The 14,604-nt window shown below is 39.6% G+C and overlaps 1 long non-coding RNA gene across 2 annotated transcripts; it reads left to right on the top strand.

The window, feature by feature from the left end:
• Positions 1-475: 475 nt before the first annotated feature.
• LOC110800074 (uncharacterized) lies at positions 476-13,060 on the top strand. Of its 2 annotated transcripts, none has more exons than XR_002536537.2 (3): positions 476-628; positions 724-839; positions 12,579-13,060. It is a non-coding gene; the product is annotated as an uncharacterized lncRNA (long non-coding RNA). The 2 variants fall into 2 exon arrangements; XR_002536538.2 differs by having other exon boundaries at positions 12,598-13,060.
• Positions 13,061-14,604: the final 1,544 nt, after the last annotated feature.

The following is a 14,604-nucleotide window of genomic DNA, read 5'->3' on the forward strand; positions in this document are numbered from 1 at the left end:
CTCAATCAAAATCAAACAAATTACCAAAAAGAACCAACAAAAATACCCAATTATCGGACGACTTTGGTGAAGGGTGGGTTTCGATTATCGGAAAATACAAAACCTTGAAAACTAATTCAGCTAAAGACAGAGAGAGAAGAAAAAACGCAAAAAAAATACCTGAACGCTGATTTGGGACGAGATTCGGCGACGAAATGTAACCCTAGAAACGACGACAATGGGGACGCGAGGAGAGAGAAACGTGAGAGAGGAGAGAGAGGATACAAATCGCCTCTGAAATGCGAGGAGAGAGAAAAGAGTGCAAGAGATAGGGGGGCTCAGCGAGCAGCGTTAATCAATGAATTCAAGGGTATTTTGGTAATTTTGTTGGGGGACATGAAAAATTATTTTACTAAAATGCCCTCAGGAGTTGGCTTATATAATAGAGATAAACACATGTTAGGTGAGTTTTAATATCCAGAGAATTGGTTGGGTATGAAGAAGTAAATTACTTCCTTCCTCGGATGTTGATCTCGAGTTAGTGCAGAATTCCTCATTTCAGGGAAGAATTAAGTTGTTCTTCTATTAGTCAACCACATGCTTGGATGTAAATTACCTTGAAAAAACGAACTTCAACATCAGTAATCAGGTTGCTTTCTCTTTGTTTTTGAATTGCATCTTTTTAATCGGCACTCAACTTTGAAGTAACTTCTAAGTTCTAACGTTGTTTGTTTTATGAAACAGGAAAGGGTTTCCATTGGGACTGAAGTAGTCTGTCATTCAAAAGAACACACTATAGGAAATATGGTTGGAGAAGCAAGCGTCACATATGAAACTTCCAACAATTTGGTGCCAAACAGGTAGTTTGATCATTGATGTTTTCTGTATCTGGTTTTTTCTTTTGTAAAAAATTGAAACAAACTGATGTGTTTTACCATATCTGGGTAACTGATGATAACCTGATGATAAAATATCCATGGTAGAATTTGTTCAAGGGCAACTGAAATGGTTAACGTAATACATACCTAATGCGATGTAGAGAATATCACTTAGTTATATTGCATCATTGTAGATAATAAGATAAACACGTACGTCTTTTACCAAGATCCAGTTATATTATTTAGAAATTGGCTGGGGGATATGTTAACTGTCAAGTTGTGATTAAATTAACATGAAACAAAAATAACAAAGAAAACCATCACTTAGTAGACCTACTCTCCGTTAAATAAAATAAAGAAGCCACAACTAGGCTGAACACATGCTGCTGGCTATCGCAAAAATGTGACACTCTATCAGATTAGGAAGGACTCGAGGTAAGAACACTATTTAGAGTCCCTAATTACCGGTTTTTAGTCACCAAGAGTTCCCTGCAGAGAGACTATTATATTAAAAGTAACTCTCTGGAAAAACCTACCTCATATGAATTTCAAGTTAGCCTGTGGTCTATATAAGTCATCTGTGAATCATGTACTTGAGTACTTGCTATCTGTTCTCTGGCAGATTTATGGACTTGATCCAGATTATAGTCCCAAATAGACTGAGTAACCTGCACCTGGACACCAGCAACACAGCCTACACTCCGAACTATACAGGCGGCACACCACAGAACGGACTGCACACCAATAGAACAGCCTGCACACCAACACAAAACACACCCACACACTGAATAAGCTGCACACTAACCATCCCCCAACTCCTAATTACGTAATTAGTTTGTGTGGAATTCGCATTTGATTTTACTGATTGTTAATTCGTTAGCAAAATACATTAAACATAAAAACCAATATCACCTTTCCCTGTACTTTTAGTCTCTCTCCTCCTCTCACTACTCTTATGACAACCTCTTCAAATCTCAGTTAGAATCTGAAGCAATTTTTTGATCTGACCGATATGAATTTCAAACTTTCTAGGTTTTTGCTTGTGTGAGGGGGTCGAAAAAGCACGAGGCTAATGCATGACCTCGTCCCTCGTGGGCGTGACGTCGTCAGATCAAGTGTAATTAGATTTCTTGTGAGTTTACACCAATCGACTAGTAATATAGGAGTCGCCATTCAATTTTTAACGACAATGAGAAAAACTGACAAAACCCGGTTATCGTGACAAAAAGGGAGTGCAATTATGTTCAACCACGACGGACATAGGTTCCCTTGTGATCCGTGGTGTGGGGATCGCTCAACGGACACTCGGAGGGCAGAGATTGAGAGTTCGGGGGACTGTAGCTACCGAGAGGAGTGCTCATCGATAATACTCCAGAGGCAGGTTATCCTTACTAGCTTAGCATAAATAATTGAAGGGACATGTGTTAAACTATTAAACTATTCTGAATTGATTTTAGCAATATGCAACACATAATACTAAATCGACCGTGATTATCTTATTTAGATTGATTTAAGGTACCTAGCATGATAATCTATTGTCCAAGGTATTATCTTATTAGGCGTGATAGATCAATCAAATTAATAGTTTGACAATTTTATAAAAGGGTGATGAAAGCGATTAAATCATACGAGGGACACATTACAACGCACCCTTGAGAGGTGCATTGTGGTTCTCAGAAAACTAACCACTTGGCTTTGCTATTTCTCCTTTTATTAAACGAATCTCGGGTTTCTAAGCAATGTTCCAGTATTTAGGCTTAATTCATCAAGCTACAAGGGGTAGGATGCGTTCTGTTCGACTTTTGGGGTCGATTGCGACAGAACGCCGGATCAATTTTGCAGCGCGAGGTTTAGGCTTAAGGCTAGAGTCAATACTCAGGTCATGGAATTGTGTGTTTTTTTTCACGTCGATTTTAGGTTGTATTTATAGGAAAAGGGTGTGTGGAAAGATAGATTTTAAGATACGAATCCAAAAAGAATCCGGAGGTAAAACGGCCCCAGGCAGTTTCAGCGCCCAGGGCTGGGCGCCAAAAATTTCGGCGCCCAGACCCGGGCGTTGAAAATGGGATCTGGGCCGAGTTCTTTGTCAGATTTGGACTCTTAGAACACGGAGATTTTGAGATTTCAGTCTTTTAGTGCGTATTAACTTTATGACGGAATGCGTCTAGGCCTGTTACGAACTCTAGGTTCGTTAGGAATTTAATTAATACATAACTCTTATTTTCGAATTATACCAGGAATGCAAATTCTATCTCTTTTAGGATTTATTTTGGAGTGCAACACCTAATTCTGACAGGTTTCTATCTTTTACGACTTTGCCACTTTTAACAACTACCTTTTACAGTAGTTACTATTCTTAGCAGGTTTCTATAAATAGCAGTTTTGGCTGAAATGAAAGGGTGTTTGAGATTCGTTATTTTATAGGAGATGCGTTGTCAAGTGGAGATTTATGTTCTCATCATCGAACCTTCCCTTTCGGGAATGGGGACAAAAGTAGGTGTCTACAGTTAGCCCCCATTTTGACTGAGTCTCGAGATGAGACGATGGTCAAAGTACTAGACGGAGTGCGTCATACGAGCCATGGCGTATGTGACCTGTTTTGCGAGGGTCTCACGAGCCCCCGAGTGATAATATTTGACTTAAGGGTCATCACTTGAAGTGTTAACACATTCCTCACTCATCATTGGAATATGTTAACTGATAGTAGAGAAACTCCCTCACTTTGTCATTGGAAGTATCTAAAGATGTTTTCAAAATCGAAGCTATAAAGTGTAACTAGGCCTGCCCAAGCCTAATCACGAGGTAAAACGTTTTAAAGATTCTCATTTTCAGGGTTAGCTAACCGAGAAAACCCCCTTGTTTTTATAGGACGTAAAACGAAGGAAAATCCAGCACATCGCTCTTTTTTGGAAAATCGGAAAACCAATCCTTTTATTTTTGGAAAAGGGAAACCATCCTTTGATTTTTGGAAAAGGGAAACCATCCTTTGATTTTTGGAAAAGGGAAACCATCCTTTGATTTTTGGAAAAGGGAAACCATCCTTTGATTTTTGGAAAAGGATAAACCGGGAAAATTTAACGCTGCAGCGACTAAGGGCCTGCGCGGTTAGTGGCGCAGACCCCCCCCGCTGAAGGTGGGCGAGCCTGTCCGCTGAGGGTGGACGCCCCGTCCGATAGAAGTGGACAAATCTGTTTTGATGTTTTGAAAATAAGGACCTACGCGGTTTGTGACGTAGACCCCGCTGGCTGAAGATGGCGAGCCTGTTTTTTCGTTTTTGAAGAATTTATTTTCTTTTCATTTTCGAAAACTGAGGACCTGCGCGGTTAGTGACGCAGACCCCGCCGGCTGAAGATGGCGAGCCTGTTTTTGTTTTTGAAGAATTTATTTTCTTTTCATTTTCGAAAACTGAGGACCTGCGCGGTTAGTGACGCAGACCCCGCCTGCTGAAGGTGGGCGAGCCCTGTCCGCTAAGGGTGGACGCCCCGCCCGCTGGAGGTGAGCGAACCTGAATTCGTCTTTTCGATTTGGGACTCGCGTGGTACATGCCGCGATCTTGCCCGATTGAGGTGGGCAAGTCCCTATTTCATTTGTTTTTGTGATTTCTTTTGAGAATTTCTTTTTATTCATTCTTGTAAGAGCGAATTCTTTCGAGGGATGCTTGGATTTAGTTGCTACCTGAATGTGGGTTGACAACGTGCTTTAGACGGACCATTGTCTCGTGGTCATCATCTTTCATGGTTTTGAGCTAGTCTTTACGGCTCAATTTTGCCACTACCTGGGTCCTTGATTAGGGGACTATGTATAAGTATCAACGGTGACCTTTGTCTTGAGGTCGTAATCCGATTTTATCTTTTGAGATTATCCAAACACGGGACTTCGTACAGCGTAGTCTGGGAATATTGCTTTAACTTTGCATACTCTTTTTTGAAATATATATTTTCTTTCGAGCCCCCAAGCACTCGTGCTTGACGGTCATTTCTTGTCAAAGAGGTTCCTTGGGGATACGCATTTTGTAATGTCCTTGATCGTGTTTGGGATCGTGTTTGGGATCGTGCTCGTAAGTGCGAGCGATCTTTGTAGTGGTGTGCTACTCTTAAAAAAGCCGTGAGGTGCGACTTTTAGTAAAGAAATCGGTAATTTTCGAGTCGAATGGATACGGCAGGACCCTATAGAAGTCAGGGCTTCTTTTGGGCCTGGGCTCATTTTCGGCGCCCAGGCCTGGGCATTAGAAATAATTCACGCCTAAGTGGGGCGTTGAAAATATTGTTTGGGCTGGTCTTTTGATGACACAGTTGGCCTCTTGTCCGTTGGAAATTCTACGTATTCTCTTCTCTTTTATTTTTTTATTTTTGGAAAGTAGAATTTTATTAGAGATCACAATGAGTTGAGTGATCGTGACGATTTCTCGAGAAGCCGTAGCCGATTGGTGGACTATGGTGTTTGTCTCTTTGGGGCGATTATTTAAAGGATTTGTCGCTCTTAAGGCGTACAGTTATTGCAATAGTTGGGAGAGTCTATATGGCCCGAGGAACATACCTTGAGGCGTAAGACTTTGATCGCGTATATATTTTTTTATTTTGCTATGGTCATTTCGTAGCTTGGAGCCCCCAAGTATGCATGTTGGGATGCTTCCTTTTGGCGTACGATTTTTGTAGGTTCTTTCGGGAAAGATGCCTTGGGGTCCCGCTCGTGTAGGTGCGAGATATCCCTTGCGTGGTAGGTAATATTTTGCTACCTTTAATCCTTAATGTAGAAGTCGTGTGGCTTGCATTTTGAATTTGGGCGATAAGTAGTCTTTGCCTTATACTCTTGGTCGTGCCCGCATTAGTGCAATATGCCTTACTCTCTTTCTTTTAGACTTGTACCGTGGGATGGTTGAACTTATGGTGCGACGTAGGCTTGTGTGGCCTAACAGCGTGTCTTAGAACATTCCTCCAGGTGTTGGGATATCATTATTATTTTTTACATTGGAGTACTTCATCACGCCTTGTTCAGGTGCTCGAACAAGTGTAGCACCTTCTGCGTGGGTGTGCACGGCTTATTACTTCGTTCGATGCGAGGATTCATAGATGTCTCTTTCTCTTTTTTTTATCCTTGATTTTTCTTTTATTTTTGCTTTGGAACGACGTAGACTTTGTAACGGGCGCTTGTAGGGCGAGCGTTATGTGCAGTAGTTTGATCGGAGTTTTGGTGACTCGCGATTTTCAGCTACCGTTGTTAGTGGGGTGACTTTATATATTCTAAGTAGCGCTTAGAATTTGAGAGGGGTTGTAGCCATTCTAAGGTTCGTTTTACACGATCATACCTTAGGATTGTGCCCCTATGACGTGTGTATAGCATTAGCGTCGAGAATTTGCGATAAAATCGTCATTTCGAGCATTTTTAGAGTGTTTTTCTCAAGCCCCCAATTGTAGATACGGGATTGACTTGGTGCTATAATGCTTGGCATACGTTTTTATGCATTTATGGTGACATGGATCATGAATAGTTTGAACCAGACTCGTTTAGTGCGAGGTACGTTCGAGTAGTGATTTGCTACTTCTCTTGTAAATGTCGTATTGTGCGACATTGCCATGGTCAAGGTAGTCACATGTTGAAGTGTGCCTTGACCAAAAGCTAGGTGCCTTTCTTTACCCATAATCATATTTAGAAATCTTTTTGACTCACTTGCAACATCAAGATAAACGCATACTTAGCTTAAACCAACGACACTTTATTATGTTCGAAGAAGTCTTTGAAAATTATTTGAAATCCGAGTCCTACTGTGTACAATCCGAGGTGTCCTAAGTAAGTCGACTTATAGAAGGGTTCGTACAGGATATAATGAGTTAATCAAAATATTGTTACGATTTTCGGAATGCTGTCTAAGGATTTGCTGGAAGCCAGGGTGCAGGCGTTAAGATATTACTTGTGCCCGTGTGGCACATGCTTTAGGCTTTTAGGGCCATCTTTTCCAGATTTGCGGGAATATAAACCGTTTTCAAATTGACTTAGATTTACTTGGTGTATGTCTGCACAAAAGGTCAAGGTATACTTAGTTCTTTCCCTAGTTCTTTCATTTCAATTTTTAGCCCCCAGTTGCTATTATGTCTTCTCATTAATGATGCTTTCAGATTTCGATTTTAGATGCCCATGTCATATGTCTGAGTAGGGTGAGCCTTGGTTAAGTGCCAAGTCCTATTGACAATGTCTGGTTTTTTCAAAGGGGATTCGCAAGCATTTGAATTACCATAAACGGGTGCCCCGAGTTCGAAGGAACGATGGGGCGATGCCGTAGAACAATCCTCTTTATTGCAAGCTTACTGCCTTTACTACTTGTTGGCGAATATGACTGTGTCTAGTGGTTAAAGAAGGTCTTAAGTGAGTTACTTTTCTTTAGGGAGGGTCAAGTCGAGTACTTTAGGGGTCATGGACGCTCGCGCTAGCCCCCATTCAATTGAGGCAAAGCGATCTTTTGAGTATTGGCTAAGTGCCTAGGAGTGTGAGTGCTCCTTCTGGCAAGGGTACGTGCCCTTATTATTTTTCGATGTGTGCTCATTTTGGCATCTTGATGACTTGGATTATTCCTTTGACTTAAATTTTTCTTTCGATTTGGATTGTAAGTAATTAAATTTTAATAAAGGACTCTATTTTTTATTCTTGTTATTCTATAGGCTTTAACATTTTTGCAAATTGGTTGGACCGAATCATGGATTGCCTACATATCCGCCTTAAATAGATTTAATTTGGAATCAGGTCTTGCATAGTTCTTAGCCAGAAAATAGTTTCTTAGAATGCCGATTTTAAACAAGTACGTTCGAGTGGAATCGTAATGTTTGAAATAGGGTGAAATAAGTGTATAAAAATTTTGGAGCGCGCAAATTTTGCGTATTTTATATGATCTTGTACCCCCAAGTGTTCGTTATTCTTCCGCATGTATATACGAACACTTTTAGGAATTGGGAGTCGAAAAGTGATAAGCAAGAACGGCGCCCAGGGCTGGGCGTTATTATTTTTGGCGCCCAGGCCTGGGCGTTGAAAATGTGTTCTGGGCTGCCTTTTTGCGCTGCTCCTTTTCGTTTTGTGCCAAATATTTGCGAATCTTTTTTGTGCGCTAAATGCTTCTTTTTATTTTAGACGAACTTTAAAGGCGCTTTGGAAAGTTTCTTTTGTATAGGTATTAGTCAAGCATGAGGATTGGAAAGGGTAGGAGATCGTAGAACTTTATGTAGTTTTTGTGGTATGATTTGGATTGGTTGACTCAATTCTTTTCCTTCGTTTACTTGGGTAAATTTCGCACTTTGGGAGGTACGGGCTAAGTATTTCATGGCTCGCTCTTTTCGCTCTCCCTTTTCTCTTTCTCTTTTTTCTTTTTTGCTTGGGATTTCCCCCCCTTTTTATTTGGGCTAAAAGGTAGATGGTTGTGGTCTTTGAGTCACGAGGCGAGACTGAGTGAGCCTCGTTTGGTAGGCCTATAGTGGACCTTTAATTTTAGTAGACCTAGGGTGGACCTTTAAATTGTCTTACTTTGCAAGCGTATTTAGTCGTTTCTTAAAATGTGCAAATAGCATAGATTCAGAATGCTGTTTTTACTTTATTGAAATTTAACGAAAGAATTACATCGAAAAAAAATATTTTTGCTTCTTTTCAGATTCCAGTTTCCGGGATTTAATTGGAAGTTGTGATTTGGACTCGAACTTTCATTAATTTTTCTAATTATAACCCGTGTATGAATACAAGGAGGTGGCCTAGACTCAAAATAATGACGTGGCGTAAGCCTATAATACTTGACCAAGGGACTTTCAGACTTAGGCTAATTGGACCATAAATTTCGTTGGTTGACACTTTCTATTTTAACCCTTGGGTGTTCATTTGTCCTGCGCCATTTTACTTAATGTTGGCAAGGTAGTTAGTTGGGGAGATCGAATTTTCATTTTTGCAAGACTAGAATCATTAGTGCGGCTTCCCTCTTAGTGTGTATTGCTTTACCCCAATGGTAGCCTTATGGCATGCCGATTTGGGTATTTTCATGGTTCGTCATGTTGCATTCATGGAAATCTTTTAGTCTTTACTTAGGAGTATTTCAAGGAGCGAGTGGCTCGAGAGGACTATGATAGTCGTGAACCAATGTGATCATAAGCCTTGAGGCCATTAATTTTTTTTGCCAATGGTATTGACACCTTAGGTTCACTTTGGGGGTTGTGCGACTATGGAGGAATGATTTTCAGAATGTGACTGTTTCCATTTTGCAAATACTTGAATTACATAATATACTCTTTTTATTGGTGAAAGAGAGTATTGAGGCCGTAGATTCTTAGCATGGGATGACAATTACATATGGGTGCTTATTGATTTAAATATTAGGAAGGGAGACTCAATATGGTTTAACCTTTTAACTTGCATAACGACACCAAGCATTAGGACCGATTCTATGTATAAGACACCTAAGACTTAGGATTTAGATTGTACTTTGGCATAGCCTAGTCTAGACTCGGATTTTTTTATTTTTTTATTTGAACATTATCTTTCCTCGAAAACTTTATTTGAACATCATTTTTTGAATACTTTGCCCATGTGACATTCAAGGTCATTTAATTATCATGCTCGGTTTTGGTGCCGAACATTGTCGTCATAGGGGGCCTAATGACGACACAAGGAGTTGTCTATTTTATAAGTCGTTCTTAGAATCGAGTGCCTTTTTTCATACGTCCTCGTAGCAAATTTGTTACGAATTTTTTTTTATTGCTACGTATACTTTATGCGCGGGCACCGAGGCTGCTGTGCCTGACCAAAAGCCCAGGCAGCAACTTCAGCGCCCAGCTATGGGCGTTGAAAATTATTGGCGCTCAGCCAGGGGCGCTGAAAATGCGTCCCTGACTGGTACTCGTATTCTGTTCGCGTATCCTTTTTTCGTATATACGACTTAATTTTGCGTGCTCGCCTAATAACGTCCTTTACGCGTTGTGCAGCGTTATGGGATCCGTTACAGGCTGTCCTGGGCGTCGCTTATTTTTGTGGCGATCGCCCGGGGCTGCGGAACACGTATTTTGGTATAACGCTTCGGCCAATTGGTGTTTATGAATGTTTGGGCAATTTTTAGGGTCGTTGGTTTTCTAGTATTATTTGTCACACACAATCACATAATTCGCTACACGTAACTAACATTACAACATGAAGCAAAATAATATGTCACGTAGTTTATGATAGGCTTCTATGGGTAATATTTGCGTCGGCTTGGTACCTCTTCTATCATCGATCCAATACATGCTCCGGTCGGGGTAGTTCATTCATGAGCGAATTCGTCCCAAGAGGCCAATCATGATGTAAGCCAAGGGGGCATGCACCAATGAGAGGGACCTAGTGGGCGAGCGATTGGGTTTGGGATAGGTGTACTACTAGCGAAAGTGCCGAGTGGACAACATTCGAAGCGTATGCACCCCCCGGGTGGCGATTGGTATCCTTATTCCCAACTCCCGAGATGAAACATGCCAAGGGAGCCAAGATTCGTTATGCGGTTCTGTCCGTTCACATTAATATGCTGATTTTCAGGTCATCCCAACTTGATAGGGAAATAAACGCGGGGTAGGATCGTTTCACCCTTCGGCTATTTTGATTACCTACGAGCACGAGTATTTCATTAACATCCCCAGTGGAATCGCCACTGTGAGGGGGTCGAAAAAGCACGAGGCTAATGCATGACCTCGTCCCTCGTGGGCGTGACGTCGTCAGATCAAGTGTCATTGGATTTCCTGTGAGTTTACACCCAATCGACTAGTAATATAGGAGTCGCCATTCAGTTTTTAACGACAATGAGAAAAACTGACAAAACCCGGTTATCGTGACATAAAGGGAGTGCAATTATGTTCGACCACGACGGCCATAGGTTCCCTTGTGATCCCTGGTGTGGGGATCGCTCAACGTACACCCGCAGGGCAGAGATTGAGAGTTCGGGGGACTGTAGCTACCGAGAGGAGTGCTCATCGATAATACTCCAGAGGCAGGTTATCCTTACTAGCTCAGCATAAATAATTGAAGGGACATGCGTTAAACTATTAAACTATTCTGAATTGATTTTAGCAATATGCAACACATAATACTAAATCGATCGTGATTATCTTATTTAGATTGATTTAAGGTACCTAGCATGATAATTCAATTGTCCAATGTATTATCTTATTAGGCGTGATAGATCAATCAAATTAATAGTTTGACAATATTATAAAAGGGTGATGAAAGCGATTAAATCATACGAGGGACACATTACAACGCACCCTTGAGAGGTCCGTTGTGGTTCTCAGAAAACTAACCACTTGGCTTTGCTATTTCTCCTTTTATTTAACGAATCTCGGGTTTCTAAGCAATATTCCAGTATTTAGGCTTAATTCATCAAGCTACAAGGGGCATGATGCGTTCTGTTCGACTTTTGGGTCGATTGCGACAAAACGCCAAATTAATTTCGCAGCGTGAGGCTTAGGCTTAAGGCTAGAGTCAATACTCAGGTCATGGAATTGTGTGTTTTTTTTCACGTCGGTTTTAGGTTGTATTTATAGGAAAAGGGTGTGTGGAAAGATAGATTTTAAGATATGAATCCAAAAAAAATCCAGAGATAAAACGACCCCAGGCATTTTCGGCGCCCAGGGCTGGGCGCCGAAGATTTCGGCGCCCAGATCCAGTCGTTGAAAATGGGATCTGGGCCGAGTTCTTTGTCAGATTTGGACTCTTAGAACACGGAGCTTTTGAGATTTATCCGAGTATTTTAGTGCGTATTAACTTTATGACGGAATGCGTCTGGGCCCGTTACGAACTCTAGGTTCGTTAGGAATTTAATTAATACGTAACTCTTATTTTCGAATTATACCAGGAATGCAAATTCTATCTCTTTTAGGATTTATGTTGGAGTGCAACGCCTAATTCTGACAGGTTTATATCTTTTATGACTTTGCCACTTTTAACAACTACCTTTTACGGTAGTTACTATTCTTAGCAGGTTTCTATAAATAGCAGTTTTGGCTGAAATGAAAGGGTGATTGAGATTCGTTATTTTATAGGAGATGCGTTGCCAAGTGGAGATTTATGTTCTCATCATCGAACCTTCCCTTTCGGGAATGGGGACAAAAGTAGGTGTCTACAGCTTGATTTTGGATTTAGAATGCTGTCAGAAGTACAACAAAGTTCACCAATTTTGAAGGTTCTACTAGTGTCTATTGCAATTAGCAGATCTAGTCGACTTGAATTCCAATTATCATTTTATTCATGAATTACAACTTTGTCGGAAACGATGATTAAATCTGTTAAAAGTTAACTAAAGTTGAAGGTCAAGTAGGATTTGAAGCTATTTATTGATTTAGTCAATTTGAATTTTAAACTATAGGTTTTTGCTTATGATTTCTTCATGAACTTTACTGTACCGGACAGACGAAAACTAAATCTGACAGAAACTATTTCTGGAGGCTCAACTTGAATCTGAAACTCTAAAGTAATTGACTTATCTGGTCGACTTTTTCAATCTTCTTAAGTTTTTGCTTATGCTTTCTTCATGAATTTCACCGGGTCAGAAAGATGGCAACAAAGGTTAACACCTTTCTCATGTGATGCAGTATTGTCTTCTGTTTTTTCTATACACTTGTTTTAACTTATTTTGTGTCATGGTTTGCGTTTTTGTTTCTATGGTTACATAATATGATTTTATCTTTTCTATTCAGAAATCTTATACATGTCTGTAACTCATGATAAATAACACAGGAAACTGGATTTATGACAGAAACTTTGGGATTAGTTTTACACCGCCACTGAGGAATGAGAGGGCCAAGAGGCTCCCAAGAGAGATGAACTAGCCAGCAGTAGTATCGCAGTTTCTTCTAGAAGGCTTGTGGTCCTTTCAGATGGCACTCAGGCCACTCAAAGTGCAGCCCTAGAAACTTCTATTTCTCCCCCTACCTTGGTTCAAGGGTCGTTGGCTACTCAAGGAAACCTGAGATCACTGCTGCTATCTGGTGACTTTTTCCTTGGAGATGACTTCAAAAATACCTGTTGTCGAGGACTAAAAGTGCTGCAAAGGATGGTTGAAGCATAGTAGAAGTGTGGAAATTTCAGTTTGTAAAAACTAGTTTTGACCAAAGTTGACCTGAGTTGACTATGCTAGTTTTTTGGGTTTCTTTGGTATTTTTTGTTTTTTTGTCTTCTCGTAAATTTTTGTCTTTGTTTAGCTTTGGTAGGCTACTTTATTTCATCAGGACCGCATTTTGTTGCGTGACTAGGTATGGTTGAGCTTGTATAAACTTTACTTCATTTTTTGGTTAATAAAATTTCTTATGTACCAAAAAGAGGAAAATAATATAAAATAATCCAAGCTACAAATTGCATAAAATCACAAAAAAAGTTGGTTTTAAATTGTGATTAGGCTTTTGTGTTTGAGTTTAGCAAAGATAAAATGTTTGAATAAATTTACAAAAAATTCAGGTAGGGTTAAATGAGTTGCGGTTGTAAAATGGATCGATTTAAATTGGTCACGGGTCAATAGTTGTAAATGGTTCGAGTATAACGAGTAAGAGGAGGTCATAACCTGATTTTTATTTTTATATTACCCTCTTATATAATTTAAAGATATGTAATATGATGTAATAGGTCACAACTTGATATAGTTTTATTACTTGATGTAAAGCTAGAATGTGATGGACCGAAACAGCTAGTATCATGTCTTGAGTTTTTATATAGACTTTGGCAACATATATTTAGAAGATAGTATGGTAATATATATTTTACTAGTGCTAAAAAAACTTTTAGGGAAATCTAAATTTCAATAATTGTTGAATATACTTTTAGAGGCTGCCTAAACTTACTAATGCAAAAAATTAATATTTTGGGGCAATCTAAATTTTTGTAATGCTATAACAATCTTTTAGGGGCAACTACAAGATTACTAATGCTAACAGTGAGTTTTTAGGGGCAACATCAATTTTAGTAATGCAAAAATAACTTGTAGAGGCAATCATAATGTTACTGATACTAAAAAGAAACGTTTAGGGGCAACACAGATTTTACTCATGCTAAAACGAAGCTTTTAGAGCAACCATTATTTCAGTAATGTTAAAAAAAGTACTTTTAGGGGCAACCTAAATTTCATTGATGTTAACAAGAAGTTTTAGAGGCAACCATTGTTTCATTAATGCTAAAAAAGTACTTTTAGGGGCAACCTCAATTTCATTAATGCTAAAAAGAAGTTTTTAGAGGCTACCAATATTTCATTAACGCTAAAAGGTGCTTTTAGGGGCAACCTAAATTCCATTGATGCTAAAAAGAAGTTTTAGAGGCAACCATTATTTCATTAATTCTAAAAAGTGTTTTAGGGGCAACCTAATTTTCATTGATGCTAAAAATAACTTTTAGAGGCAACCATAATTAAGTAATGCTAAAAAGCACATTTAGAGGCCATAAAACATTGATTGCCTCAAGGTGCAGTGTTGCCTCTATATGTAATTTTAATTGTAGTGTAACATAAATAATCCACATGCAAAAGCCATAAAAAATAAACAAGTAAACATGGAGACAAGACTCGACACGAGACACGACACTTAACTCACAGTTTAATAAAAAAAAGTAGCTTCGAACGGGTAATCTAAAGTATCCTCAAAAGGAAACAAAAGGGTGATGGGAGCCAACCATACATTAAAATAAGTCGGGCTACTACCGACAGTCGGGCCATACCGACAGGAATTCCAATGCACAACGGCATAAAAGAGAATGAAACAACGTCTTGTATCATTCTAGG

Source organism: Spinacia oleracea, chromosome 4, assembly GCF_020520425.1.
Source record: "Spinacia oleracea cultivar Varoflay chromosome 4, BTI_SOV_V1, whole genome shotgun sequence".
In the NCBI taxonomy this organism is placed as follows: Eukaryota; Viridiplantae; Streptophyta; class Magnoliopsida; order Caryophyllales; family Amaranthaceae; genus Spinacia; species Spinacia oleracea.